This window comes from Pseudophryne corroboree, chromosome 3 (assembly GCF_028390025.1).
Source record: "Pseudophryne corroboree isolate aPseCor3 chromosome 3, aPseCor3.hap2, whole genome shotgun sequence".
In the NCBI taxonomy this organism is placed as follows: domain Eukaryota; kingdom Metazoa; phylum Chordata; class Amphibia; order Anura; family Myobatrachidae; genus Pseudophryne; species Pseudophryne corroboree.
In genome coordinates this window covers 595,807,759-595,821,811 of record NC_086446.1, presented here as the reverse complement: position 1 = coordinate 595,821,811, position 14,053 = coordinate 595,807,759, and the positions used below count along the sequence as shown (strand labels likewise).

Below are 14,053 nucleotides of genomic sequence, written 5' to 3'. Positions count from 1 at the left end.
TAACACAATTAGCAGCATTATATGCAGTGTTTCTGTGGTTATCGTCCAGTTCAGCAGTGGTTGTTTCAAAATATATTGTAGCTTAATAAAGTTATAACCAACCAAGGGAATCACACCCCGTTGCTTACGCGAGGGTACTTTTCGGGTACCCTGTTCGCCCGTAGCTCCTCCCCCTGGTGACGTAGCTCCTCCCCTCAATACGTCACAAGGTCCCTTCAGCCCCTCCGATATAGAACCAACCCGTTGCTTAATAGTGCTACCACGCCGATCTAACACACTTCCTGCCCCCACACAGGCACTGTACATAAACTTTGTAGGAGTTCTAGGATGTTATATAATAGAAATGGCCGGGGGAGCCCAACAGCGCTCTGGGAAATGTAGTGTTTTCCCCGCACCCTCAGCCTGAACAGTGCGCACAGCAGGACTACATCCCCCACACACCCCGCAATCTGCGCCTGGCATAATGTGCCGCCTGAAGGTTGTTAGTGGGAGACGGAAGTAAGTAGGATACAATAACATTCACGTTACTGCACACAGATAATTTGCCAGAAATTAAAGTATATGAGTATTTGTGGATAGTTTATGCACTCATAGTATATATTTGGCCCGGCACGTTTTAATACACGCTTTTACTTTGTTTATTTCGCATAGTTTTCAGTATCATAGTTGTTACTAATATGGTTAATTTTTATTAATTTAGACAAACTAGTGTATGAGCTATGCGAGCACAAATATACTGTAGGTATATAGGTGTATAGTGGTAATTTTGATCATCCTGTACATTTGGGTAATCATCAATAAATATTCATGTCATGTCATATTCATGTCATCTTTCTTTTACTCTCCTTCCCCACTGAATTACGCATGATATTCTTTAAAGGGGTCAACGATATTTATGTCACGTTTACAAATTCAGATTTCTCTAACGTCCTAGCGGATACTCGGGATGACTTTAGTACCGTGGGGTATAGATCGGGTCCATTGGAGCCTGACATTTTAAGAAAACATTAGTTTGTGCTGGCTCCTCTCCTCCTAGCAGACTCAGGGGCAGATTTATTAAGCCTGCTGAAGTGATAAAGTGGAAGGTGACAACACAACAACTAGTCAGCTCCTAACTGTTATTTCTCTTACGTCCTAGAGGATGCTGGGGACTCCGTAAGGACCATGGGGTATAGATGGGCTCCACAGGAGATATGGGCACTCTAAAGAACTTTTAGTATGCGTGTGCACTGGCTCCTCCCTCTATGCCCCTCCTCCAGACCTCAGTTAGATTCTGTGCCCAGAGGAGAATGGGTGCACTACAGGGGAGCTCTACTGAGTTTCTCTGATAAAAGAATTTTGTTAGGTTTTTTATTTTCAGGGAGCACTGCTGGCAACAGGCTCCCTCCTGCATCGTGGGACTGAGGGGAGAGAAGCAGACCTACTTAAATGATAGGCTCTGCTTCTTAGGCTACTGGACACCATTAGCTCCAGAGGGATCGGAACGCAGGTCTCCCCCTGCCGTTCGTCTCAGAGCCGCGCCGCCGTCCTCCTCGCAGAGCCGGAAGATAGAAGCTGGGTGAGTATAAGAAGAAAAGAAGACTTCAAGGCGGCAGAAGACTTCAGATCTTCCCTGAGGTAAGTTACCGCTGCGCGCCATTGCTCCCACGCGTTACACAGACGGACAGGCACTGATGGGTGCAGGGCGCAGGGGGGGCGCCCTGGGCAGCAATATATACTTCTGCTTTGGCATGTTATTACACATATGGGCTGCGGAGTCAGTGGATATGTTCATCCCCCGCCATTAATTGTGAATTTGAGCGGGACCGAAGCCCGCCGCTAGAGGGGGCGGAGCTTAGTCGCACAGCACTAACCAGCGCCATTTTCTCCACAGTGTGCTGAAGAGAAGCTGGCTCCCCGGACTCTCCCCTGCAGAACGGTGATACAGGGCTGAAAAAGAGGGGGGGGGGGGGGGGGCACATTTTGGCGCAGTGAGTGTATTACACGATTGAATATAAAAGCGCTATATCTGGGAATTGTTTCCAGTGTCAGTTGGCGCTGGGTGTGTGCTGGCATACTCTCTCTCTGTCTCTCCAAAGGGCCTTGTTGGGGAACTGTCCCCTTATAGATATATCCTTGTGTGTGTGTACGGGTGTCGGTACGCGTGTGTCGACATTTCTGAAGCGGAAGGCTCATCCAAAGAGGAGGTGGAGCAGATGATTGTGGTGTCTCCGTCTGCAACGCCGACTCATGATTGGTATGATATGTGGAATATTTTAAATGCTAATATGACCTTATTACATAAGAGAATGGACAAAGCTGAGTCCAAGGAAACAGCAGGGAGTCAATCCGCGGATTTGACTGGGTCACAGCGCCCGTCAGGGTCTCAAAAGCGTCCCTTATCACAAATACTAGACACTGATACTGACACGGATTCTGACTCCAGTGTCGACTATGATGAGGCAAGGTTGCACCCTAAGGTGACCAAAAGTATTCATTATATGATTATGGCAATAAAAGATGTGTTGCATATCACAGATGACCCCTCTGTTCCTGACACGAGGGTACACATGTTTAAGGGGAAGAAACCTGAAGTAACGTTTCCTCCATCTCATGAACTGAACAAATTATTTGAAAAAGCTTGGGAAACTCTAGACAAAAAACTGCAGATTCCCAAGAGGATCCTTATGGCGTATCCTTTCCCAGCAAAGGACAGGGTACGTTGGGAATCCTCGCCCAGGGTGGACAAGGCATTAACGCGTCTGTCCAAGAAGGTGGCGCTACCGTCTCCAGACACTGCGGCCCTTAAGGATCCTGCGGATCGTAGACAGGAGACTACCTTAAAGGCTATTTATGCACATACGGGGGCTTTACTCAGACCGGCAATAGCATCGGCATGGGTCTGTAGCGCTGTTGCAGCATGGACAGATATCTTGTTGGCTGACATGGATACCCTGGACAAGAATACCATTGTCCTGACTTTATGTCACATTAAGGACGCAGTCTTGTATATGAGAGATGCTCAAAGGGACGTGGGGCTGCTTGGTTCCAGAGCCAATGCCATGGCAGTTTCGGCAAGAAGAGCTCTGTGGACCCGCCAATGGTCGGGTGATGCCGACTCAAAAAAGCATATGGAGGTTTTACCTTACAAGGGTGAAGTTTTGTTTGGGGATGGTCTCGTGGACCTGGTTTCCACAGCTACCGCGGGTAAATCTACATTTTTGCCTTTTGTTCCCCCACAGCAAAAGAAAACCCCACAATATCAGATGCAGTCCTTTCGGTCGCATAAGTCCAGAAGAGGTCGGGGCTCCTCTTTCCTTGCCAGAGGTAAGGGTAGAGGTAAGAGAACACCTGCTTCGGCTAGTTCCCAGGAGCAGAAGTCCTCCCCGGTTTCTGCTAAATCCACCGCATGACGCTGGGGCTCCACGGAGGGAGTCCGCACCGGTGGGGGCACGTCTGCGACTCTTTAGCCAGGTCTGGGTCCTATCAGGCGTGGATCCTTGGGCGTTGGAAATTGTATCCCAAGGTTAAATACTGGAGTTCGAAGAGGTGCCCCCTCGCTGATTTCTCAATTCGGCCTTGCCAACCTCTTCCCTGGAGAGGGGAGTGGTATTAGATGCAATTCAAAAGCTGTGTCAACAGCAAGTGATTGTCAAGGTTCCCCTAGGCCAACAGGGAAAAGGGTACTATTCAACACTGTTTGTGGTCCCGAAGCCGGATGGTTCAGTCAGACCAATTTTGAATCTAAAATCCCTAAACCTACACTTGAAAAAGTTCAAATTCAAGATGGAATCACTCCGGACTGTGATATCCAGTCTGGAAACAGGGGATTTTATGGTGTCGCTAGACGTGAAGGATGCCTACCTTCATGTCCCCATATTTCCTCTTCATCAAGAATACCTGCATTTAACGGTACAGGACTGTCATTACCAGTTTCAGACGTTGCCGTTTGGGCTTTCCACGGCCCCGAGGATTTTCACCAAGGTAATGGCGGAAATGATGGTGCTCCTGCGCAAGCAGGGTGTCACAATTATCCCGTACTTGGACGATCTCCTGATAAAGGCGAGATCAAGGGATCAATTGCTGAAAAGTGTGTCACTCTCTCTGAGAGTGTTACATCAACACGGTTGGATTCTCAATATGCCAAAGTCTCAGTTGTTTCCAACGACTCGACTATCATTCCTAGGCATGATTCTGGACACGGAACAGAAGAGGGTTTTTCTACAAATAGAAAAAGCCCAGGACATCCAGAACATGGTCAGGGACCTGCTAAAACCAAAAAGAGTGTCTGTTCATCAATGCACTCGAGTTCTGGGAAAAATGGTGGCAGCCTACGAGGCCATCCCCTTCGGCAGGTTCCATGCGAGGACGTTTCAGTGGGACCTTCTGTCACTGACCTAGGTTGGGGGTGTTGTGAACTCGGGGGTTCTCCCGATGGTAGGGGAGAGGAACCACAGTTGGGTCGGAACAGGGATGGCTTGATATAGGTCTTCCTCATACAGGACTCTGACAGAAAAGCTTGGTGAAAATATTAAAGGACTTTATTGCAGGAAGAGAGCAACACAATGTCACATAACAGAGAAGGAGCGTATGGAGAAATGTCCAGGAAGTACTTGTGAGTGATGGTAAAAGATACTGGTGACTGAAGAACTTGAGAGCGGTGGTTAAAAGACACTGATGATTTGAAGAACTTGAGAGCGGTGGTTAGAGACACTGATGATTTGAAGAACTTGAGAGCGGCGGTTAAAGACACTGATGATTTGAAGAACTTGAGAGCGGTGGCTAAAGACACTGAGGATTTGTATAACTGCAGAGCGAGGGTTAAAGACACTGAGTACTTGTATAACTTGAGAGTGAGGGTTAAAGACACTGAGGACTTGTATAACTTGAGAGCGAGGGTTAAAGACACTGAGGACTTGTATAACTTGAGAGCGACGTTTAACCTGCAGCCCACGCTGACTCCAAGAAGCACTGGTGACTAGAGCGCAGTGGAACCCAGCAGCGGCTGGGAACGCTGGAAGCTGTGCAACAACTGACACCTGGAAATGCCGGAGACACTGGGGTATGCTGCAGAAAGATCCGCTGAGGACAGAAGCGCTGGCATCCACTTCAGGGGAAAAGACGATACTCAGGCGCCGAGGCGCTGCCCGGCGTCTGCCTTTGAACCTCCGCTGGATTGGTGGAACAGTCTGATGACGTCACCTGCTCCCCGCCCACGTGATGCCGGGTGTCATGGCGGCGCCCCTGCCCTGGAGAACCGCCGGGAGCCGCGCCAGCCAGGCGCCGGAGCCCGTGGACCAACGAAGGCGGAGGCCGCAACACAGACCAGCAGGCACGCAGGGGTAAGCGCGGTGAACGCCGCCTATGGCGTGTGACACCTTCTCGACAAATGGTCGGGGTCCCATCTACACCTTCATCAAAAGATAAGCCTGTCCCCCAGGGCCAGGGTGTCTCTCCTGTGGTGGCTGCAGAGTGCTCACCTTCTAGAGGGTCGCAGATTCGGCATTCAAGAGTGGGTTCTGGTGACCACGGACGCGAGCCTCTGAGGATGGGGAGCAGTCACAAAAGGAAGACATTTTCAGGGGATATGGTCAAGCCAGGAGGCTTGTCTACACATCAACGTACTGGAATTGAGGGCCATATACAACCGCCTACGACAAGCGGAGTATCTTCTTCGCGACCTACCGGTTCTGATTCAATCAGACAACGTCACAGCCGTGGCTCATGTAAACCGCCAAGGCGGGACAAGGAGCAGAGTGGCAATGGCGGATGCCACCAGAGTTCTGCGCTGGGCAGAAAATCACGTACGTGTTCTGTCAGCAGTCTTCATACCGGGAGTGGACAACTGGGAAGCAGACTTCCTCAGCAGACACGATCTCCATCCAGGAGAGTGGGGACTTCATCAAGAGGTCTTTGCAGAGATAGCAAGTCTTTGGGGACTTCCTCAAATAGACATGATGGCGTCACGCCTCAACAAAAAGCTTCGGAGGTATTGTGCCAGGTCAAGGGACCCTCAGGCAGTAGCGGTAGACCATGGGTGTTTCAGCCTCCTCTACCTCTCATCTCAAAAGTGTTGAGAATCATAAGACGAAACAGAGTACAAACAATACTCGTGGTTCCAGATTGGCCTCGAAGGGCCTGGTATTCGGATCTTCAGGAAATGCTCACAGAAGATCTGTGGTCTCTTCCTCTCAGGGAAGACCTGTTACAGCAGGGGCCTTGCATGTTCCAAGACTTACCGCGGTTGCGTTTGACGGCATGGCGGTTGAACACCGAATCCTAGCAGAGAGAGGTATTCCGGAGGAAGTTATCCCTACTCTGATAAAGGCTAGGAAGGAAGTAACGGCGAAGCATTATCACCGTATCTGGAGGAAGTATGTATCTTGGTGTGAAACCAAGAATGCTGCTACGGAAGATTTCCATCTGGGCCGTTTTCTCCACTTCCTACAGACGTAGTGTTCACTCTAGGCTGTTTTAGCAGGGCGCCGCGCCCTGCCCGTTTTTTAACAGGCAAAACCCGCCCTGCCCCTTTTGCGGCGCCCTGCTAGAACAGCCGCCCGCTCCCTGCCCTCCCGGCGTGTATAGATGCCGTGCGCATGCGTGCGGCATCCATTCACGCATTGGGAGAGGGCTGGGGGAAGCCCAGCACCAACGGAGGTGCTGGGCACGCCCCCAACAGTGACGTCGCCGGCCACAGACGCTCTCTATAGTAGCGTCTGTGGGCCGCACCGCCCCCTAAAATGACGGAGGCGTGGCCACGCCCCCTAATTTGCGTAGCCACGCCCCCATTTCGGACGCCGCGCGCACATGTGCCCCCGGAGTCCGGCGCCCTGCCCCTTTTCACTCCTAGGGTGAACACTACAGATGGGAGTGGATATGGGCCTAAAATTAGGCTCCATTAAGGTACAGATTTCGGCCCTATCTATATTTTTTCAAAAGGAATTGGCTTCTCTCCCAGAAGTCCAAACTTTCGTAAACGGAGTGCTGCACATCCAGCCTCCTTTTGTGCCACCAGTGGCACCATGGGACCTTAACGTGGTGTTACAGTTCCTTAAATCACACTGGTTTGAACCTCTTCAAATGGTGGAATTAAAATTTCTCACCTGGAAGGTGGTTATGTTATTAGCTTTGGCATCTGCACGGCGGATGTCAGAGTTGGCGGTCTGGTCTCACAAGAGCCCCTACTTGATTTTTCATGTGGATAGAGCAGAGTTGAGGACTCGTCCTCAATTTCTGCCTAAGGTGGTCTCTTCTTTTCATATGAACCAACCTATTGTGGTGCCTGTGGCTACGGGTGACTTGCAGGACTCCAAGTCCCTGGATGTGGTCAGGGCCTTAAAAATTTATGTAGCCACGACGGCTATGGTTAGGAAAACAGAGGCTCTGTTTGTCCTGTATGCAACCAACAAGATTGGCGCGCCTGCTTCTAAACAGACTATTGCTCGCTGGATCTGTAACACGATTCAGCAGGCTCATTCTACGGCTGGATTGCCGGTACCGAATTCGGTAAAGGCCCATTCCACTAGGAAGGTGGGCTCTTCTTGGGCGGCTGCCCGAGGCGTCTCGGCATTACAGTTGTGCCGAGCAGCTACTTGGTCGGGTTCAAACACTTTTGCAAAATTCTACAAGTTTGATACCCTGGCTGATGAGGACCTCGCGTTTGCTCAATCGGTGCTGCAGATTCATCCGCACTCTCCCGCCCGGTTGGAGCTTTGGTATAATCCCCATGGTCCTTACGGAGTCCCCAGCATCCTCTAGGACGTAAGAGAAAATAAAATTTTAAACCTACCGGTAAATCTTTTTCTCCTAGTCCGTAGAGGATGCTGGGCGCCCGTCCCAGTGCGGACTAAATCTGCAAGACTTGTATATAGTTGTTGCTTACATAAGGGTTATGTTACAGTTGGAATCGGTCTTTGACTGATACTGTTTTTTCGTTCATACTGTTAACTGGTTGCGTATATTCTAAGTTATATGGTATGATTGGTGTGGGCTGGTATGAATCTTGCCCTTAGATTTGCAAAATCCTTTCCTCATATTGGGGGTCATTCCGAGTTGTTCGCTCGTTGCCGATTTTCGCTATACTGCGATTAGTCGCTTACTGCGCATGCGCTTAGTTATTTTACACAAAAGTTAGGTATTTTACTCACGGCATAACAAAGCTTTTTCATCGCTGTGCTGATCGTAGTGTGATTGACAGGAAGTGGGTGTTTCTGGGCGGAAACTGTCCGTTTTATGGGAGTGTGCGGAAAAACGCAGGCGTTCTAGTTACAAAACGCAGGAGTGGCTGGAGAAACGGGGGAGTGGTTGGGCAAACGCTGGGTGTGTTTGTGACTTCAAACCAGGAACGAAAAGGACTGAGCTGGTCGCAATGGCTGAGTAAGTCTGGAGCTACTCAGAAACTGCTAAGAAATTTCTATTCGCAATTCTGCTAATCTTTCGTTCGCACTTCTGCTAAGCTAAGATACACTCCCAGAGGGCGGTGGCTTAGCGTGTGCAATGCTGCTAAAAGCAGCTAGCGAGCGAACAACTCGGAATCACCCCCATTGTCCATCTCCTCTGGGCACAGTTTCTCTAACAGGTCTGGAGGAGGGGCATAGAGGGAGGAGCCAGTGCACACCCATACTAAAAGTTCTTTAGAGTGCCCATATCTCCTGCGGAGCCCGTCTATACCCCATGGTCCTTATGGAGCATCCTCTACGGACTAGGAGAAAAAGATTTACCGGTAGGTTTAAAATCTTATTTTTTCAAACCCAACCTGTAACATGAAAGTTAAGAGCTGACTGGCTGGTGCGTTATCACCTTCCACTTTATCACTTCACCAGGCTTAATAAATCTGCCCCTCAGTTTAGAAAAATGTGCCTCTGGAACTCCAGGTAGTTTTCTTCAAAAATGTTTTTAGTTTGTTATTTTCAGGTAGTACTGGTTGGCAACCAGTCTGCCTGCGTCGTGGGAAATCCCAGCTGACAGGACATTAAGCTCCTGAGGCGCTGTTTCACATTTCACACTGTGTGCGCACACACCGGCAGCATGCCGCCACCCCCTAACAGATGCTGAAGTAGACGCAGGTGGGGTGAGTGATCACAGCGGTATCCCGGTTAGCGGGTCCCCGGTGTCATGTGGTGGCATTAAGGACACGGCGGTCACGGCTTGCAAGCTGCGGTGCCCGCCGCGGACCCCAAAAATGGCACTGTATAAGGTTTTTTTTTAACTTCCTTGCACAAGAGCGGAGTTATACAGCTTCCTTTTTTTCACATACTGCCAGTATAAAACAGTAAGGGACTGTGCGCAACTGAAGGGGTGGGGGCTTCCCAGAGAGCGGCACCAGAGACTGGAAGGCGCCATTTCCTGCTGCTGCTGATGTCTGGGCATTGTGTGCTGGTCCCAAGCCTCTCTGTGTCACTCCATTCGGACTGTCTGGGGTTGCTGTGCTTTCTTACTATCTGTGTTGTAACTACACTGTGTTTATTCACATAACTCTGTTTCTGCATTAGAATGTCTGGGAAAAAGACTGTAAGGGGTCATTCCGAGTTGATCGTAGCCCTGCAAATTATTGCAGGGCTACGATCATGCCCATATCCCGCCCTGCATGTCAGTGCTGGCCCCCCCACCTGCAGATGTGCAAAAGCATCGCACAGCGGCGATGCTTTTACACTTTAGGAGTAGCTCCCGGCCAGCGCAGCTTTAGTGTGCTGGCCGGGAGCGACTTGTCGCTCCCCGGCCCGCATTGGCTGCGTGTGAGGTCATGCAGCCGCTGCTGCCCGCCCCCCGGGCCAGATGTCGCCGTTTCGTCCCCCCCTGCCCAGCGATCTCCTCTGCCTGTCAATCAGGCAGAGGCGATCGTACCGCAGCGACGGCCTTCGGCCGTCTGCCATGCGCCAGCTCACTGCGGCGCCGGTGCATGCGCAATTCTGACCCGATAAACTGCAGCGTGCGATCGGGTCAGAATGACCCTCGGTGTGTCCTTCATGTTACACCAAATTTACACCTTCACCAGAAGGGTCTCTCTTATGTAACCAATGTTCTATACCCTCTCAGGGTAGTAGTCTGCAGGAACCTGAATGGTTAGAATCATTCAAAAGTATGATTAATAATATTAATACAGAGTTAGCTACTGCCAGGCAGGAAAGACAGACAGACCTTTAATCAATCTGTAGATAATCTTTTTGTTAACGCTACTGACCACAGACAAACTCTTCAGCCCCCTCTGTTGGCCTCTCATAAACGCACGTTCCCACAAGTACTCCAATCTGACTCTGATACTGAGTTACCAGGCCTGGATGATAATTCTCTGTCCCCGGGTGTTGAGATCCTGATTTATGCTGTTAGAGAGGTCCTCAACATACCGGATAAGGAGGCAGAACCAGAAGAGGAATTGTTTTTCAATGTAAAACCAAAATCCTCTGCCACCTTTCCGGTATCAAAGGAATTAAATTCCCTTGCCAGGGAGGCAATGGTCAATCCTGACAAATTCAAATCGCCTCAACGGTTATTAAATTCCTTTCCTTTCCCTCCTGAGATTAGGAAAGTTTGGGAAAATCCCCCGTCAGTGGATACTTCAGTATCCAGGCTGTCACATAAACTTGTACTGCCTGTAAATAGGGCTATCTCTTTCAAAGACCTAGCTGACCGCAAGATTGAGACTACACTCAAATCAATCTATACTGCGGTGGGCGTAGCTCAAAGGCCCACTATAGCTTGCTGCTGGATTTTGAGGGCCATGGTAAAATGGTCGGATAATATAATAAATGGGTTTGAGTCCCTACCTCAGGAGGAGATCATTAGACTTCTACATCATATTCAGGATGCTGCAGATTTTATGAGTGTGGCCATAAAAGAATTATGTCTCATCAATGGCCGTACCTCAGCTGTGGCAGTCTCGGCTCACAGGGCTCTATGGCTACGACAATGGTCAGCGGATGCTGACTTCAAGAAAGGTGTGGAGAATCTTCCTTTTGCAGGAGATGCCTTGTTTGTGGAAGAACTGAACAAGTGGATTTCTCAAGCGACGGCGGGTAAGTCTACCTATCTGCCGTCAGCTGCCCCTCCTGCTAGACATCCCTACCCTGGGCCCTCTCTGCAGTCCTTTTATGTGGCCAGATTCAGAGGCAGAGCCAGAGGCACCTCAAATGCTGCTAGAGGAACTCGCGGTAGGTCCTGTAAACCAGCGGCTGCTGGATCGCTGGACCAGGCTTCCGGATCCTCATCTACGAAGCCCTCCGTGTGACGGTTGGCTTGCCTTCAACACTTCAGTTACGTATGTACACAGTCCTGCCGGGACCCTTGGGTGAGGGACCTCATATCTTAAGAGTACCGGTTGGAATTTCAAGCACAACCTCCTCTCAGATTCTTCAAGTCTAGCCTTTTTGTTGTACCGAAACCAGACGGTTCGGTATGGCCCATCTTGAACCTAAAATCCTTGAACCAGTATCTAAGAGTGTTCAAATACAACATGGAGTCCCTGAGGGCGGTGGTCTCCGGTCTGCAGGAGGAATAGTTCCTTGTATCCCTGGATGTCAAGGATGCTTACCTACATATTCCCGTGTGGCCTCCTCATCAGGCTTACTTCCGGTTCGCTATACTGGACCACCACTTCCAGTTTCAGGCCTTACCCATTGGTCTCTCCACAGCTCCAAGGGTATTCACGAAAGTCATGGTGGAGATGATGCTGCAGTTGCGCAGGATAGGAGTCAACATAGTCCCCTATTTGGACGATCTGATAAAGGCGGTGTCCAGGGAATGTCTTCTACACAGTATAGCCTGCTTACGGACCATGGGTGGATCCTAAATTTCAAGAAGTCTCACCTGGAACCGTCACAAAGAATTCAGTTCCTGGGAATGATTCTGGACACGGTGTCTCAGAAGGTATTTTTTCCAATGGACAAGGCCATGACTATCCAGGCTATGGACCGCTTGGTGCTCAGTCCCCGCAAGATCTCGATTCAGTTCTGCATCCGCCTACTGGGCAAGATGATAGCCTCATATGAGGCAATCCAGTACGGCAGATTTCATGCCTGTCCGTTCCAGCTGGATCTACTGGACAAGTGGTCAGGGTCTCACCTGCACATACACCAGAGTATAACCCTGTCGCCAAAAGTCCAGATTTCCCTGTTATTGTGACTACAAGTCTCTCACCTTGTGGAAGGTCGGAATTTCAATACCCAATCCTGGACTCTACTGACGACGGATGCCAGCCGCAGAGGTTGGGGTGCTGTGACCCAGGGAGTTCAGTTCCAGGGGAAGTGGATGAGTCAGGAATCTACACTCCCGATAAATGTTCTGGAACTCAGGGCGATTTATAATGCTCTTCTGCAAGCCTCTTATCTTCGCTGAAATCAAGCCATCCAGGTGCATTTGGACAACGCCACGGCGGTGGTGTACATAAACCGACAATGATGAACAAGAAGCAAGGCCGCAATGCGAGAGGTGACGCGGATACTCCTCTGAGCGGAGACAAACACAAAGGCCATCTCTGCCATATTCATTCCAGGCGTGGACAGTTGGGAAGCGGACTTCCTCAGCAGGCACCCTCAGGTGTTTCAACAACTGGTTCACCAGTGGGGCTGTCCACAGATAGACGTGATGGTGTCTCATCTCAACAAGAAACTCCGTCGTTACTGTTCCAGAACGAGGGATCCGCAGGCTGCAGCAGTGGACTTACCGGTTCGTGTACCTGTTTCCTCCAATCCCTCTCATTCCCAGAGTTCTAAAAAGACTCAAAAGGGAAAATGTTCGGGAAATTTTAATTGCCCCGGATTGGCCTTGACGGGCCTGGTATGGAGACCTCCTGGCCATGTCTTTGGAGGATCCCTGGCTTCTGCCGCTTCTCAAGGATCTTCTTCAACAAAGACCGTTCATCTATCCAGACTTACTGCGGCTACGTTTGACGGCTTGGAAGTTGAGAGGGAGATTGTAGTCAGAAAAAGTCTCCCTTCCAAGGTTATTTCCACTATGGTCCAGGCCCGTAAGTTGGTCACGTCAAAATATTATCACCGTATCTGGAGGAAATATGTTTCGTGGTGCGAAGGGAGAAAATATTATCCTGGGGAGTTTCAACTTGGCCGGTTTGTACTCTTCCTGCAAGCAGGCGTGGATATGGTCCTCAGGTTAGGCTCCATCAAGGTTCAGACTTCGGGTCTCTCCATCTTCTTCCAGAAACAACTGGCGGTACTTCCGGAAGTACAGACATTCCTGAAGGGTGTTCTTCGCATCCAACCACCCTTTGTCTCTCCCATGGCTGCGTGGGATCTCAATGTGGTCTTGACTTTTCTCTAGTCGGATTTAGCCTCTGCTAGACGTGTGTCAGAATTGGGGGCCTTATCTTGTAAGAGCCCGTATCTGATTTTTCACGAGGATAGGGCGGAGCTCAGGACCCGCCCGCAGTTTTTGCCGAGGGTGGTTTCGGATTTTCACATAAATCAACCGATAGTGGTTCAGATTCTGTCGGATACGTCGGTTCCTCCAAAGTCCTTGGATGTGGTGAGGGCTTTGAGAATTTACGTCAAAAGGACGGCTCGTCACAGGAAGTCTGACTTGCTGTTTTTCCTTTATGACGCTACCAAAATTGGATGTCCTGCTTTCAAGCAGTCCATTGCTCTTTGGCTCAGGTTGACCATTCAACAAGCCTATTCTTTGGCATCTCTGCTGCTACCGAGTTCTATCCAGGCTCACTCCACAAGGTCGGTGGGTAAATATTCCTGGGACGGCTGCCCGGGGCGTCTCGGCCTTACAGTTGTGCAGTGCAGCTACTTGGTCTGGGTCAAACACGTTCGTTAAGTTCTATAGGTTCAACACCTAGGCCAGTTTGGTCAGGTGGTTTTGCAGGGGTCTCAGCACTCACCCACCTGTTCTAGGAGCTTTGGGACTTCCCCACGGTACTAATGTCATCCCCAGTATCCACTAGGTCGTTAGAGAAAATAGGAATTTAATACCTATCGGTAATTCCTTTTAGTAACATGGTAACATAGTAATTGAGGTTGAATAGAGGCAAAATGCCCATCGTATTCAACCTGTATTCTGTATTAAGTTGAGTTGATTATAATGTACCTGCTGAAGTAATGTTTTATGACTAGTTAAC

The 14,053-nt window shown here is 49.8% G+C and overlaps 1 protein-coding gene across 1 annotated transcript in view; it reads left to right on the top strand.

Moving 5' to 3' along the window:
* The first annotated feature begins 267 nt into the window (after window positions 1-267).
* The window catches only part of NUDT13 (nudix hydrolase 13), a 249,504-nt gene continuing 235,718 nt past the window's right edge, over window positions 268-14,053 (top strand). The window contains exon 1 of the mRNA XM_063961477.1: window positions 268-498. The gene's annotated coding sequence lies outside the window, so the exon portion shown is untranslated. The remainder of the gene's footprint in view (window positions 499-14,053) is intronic.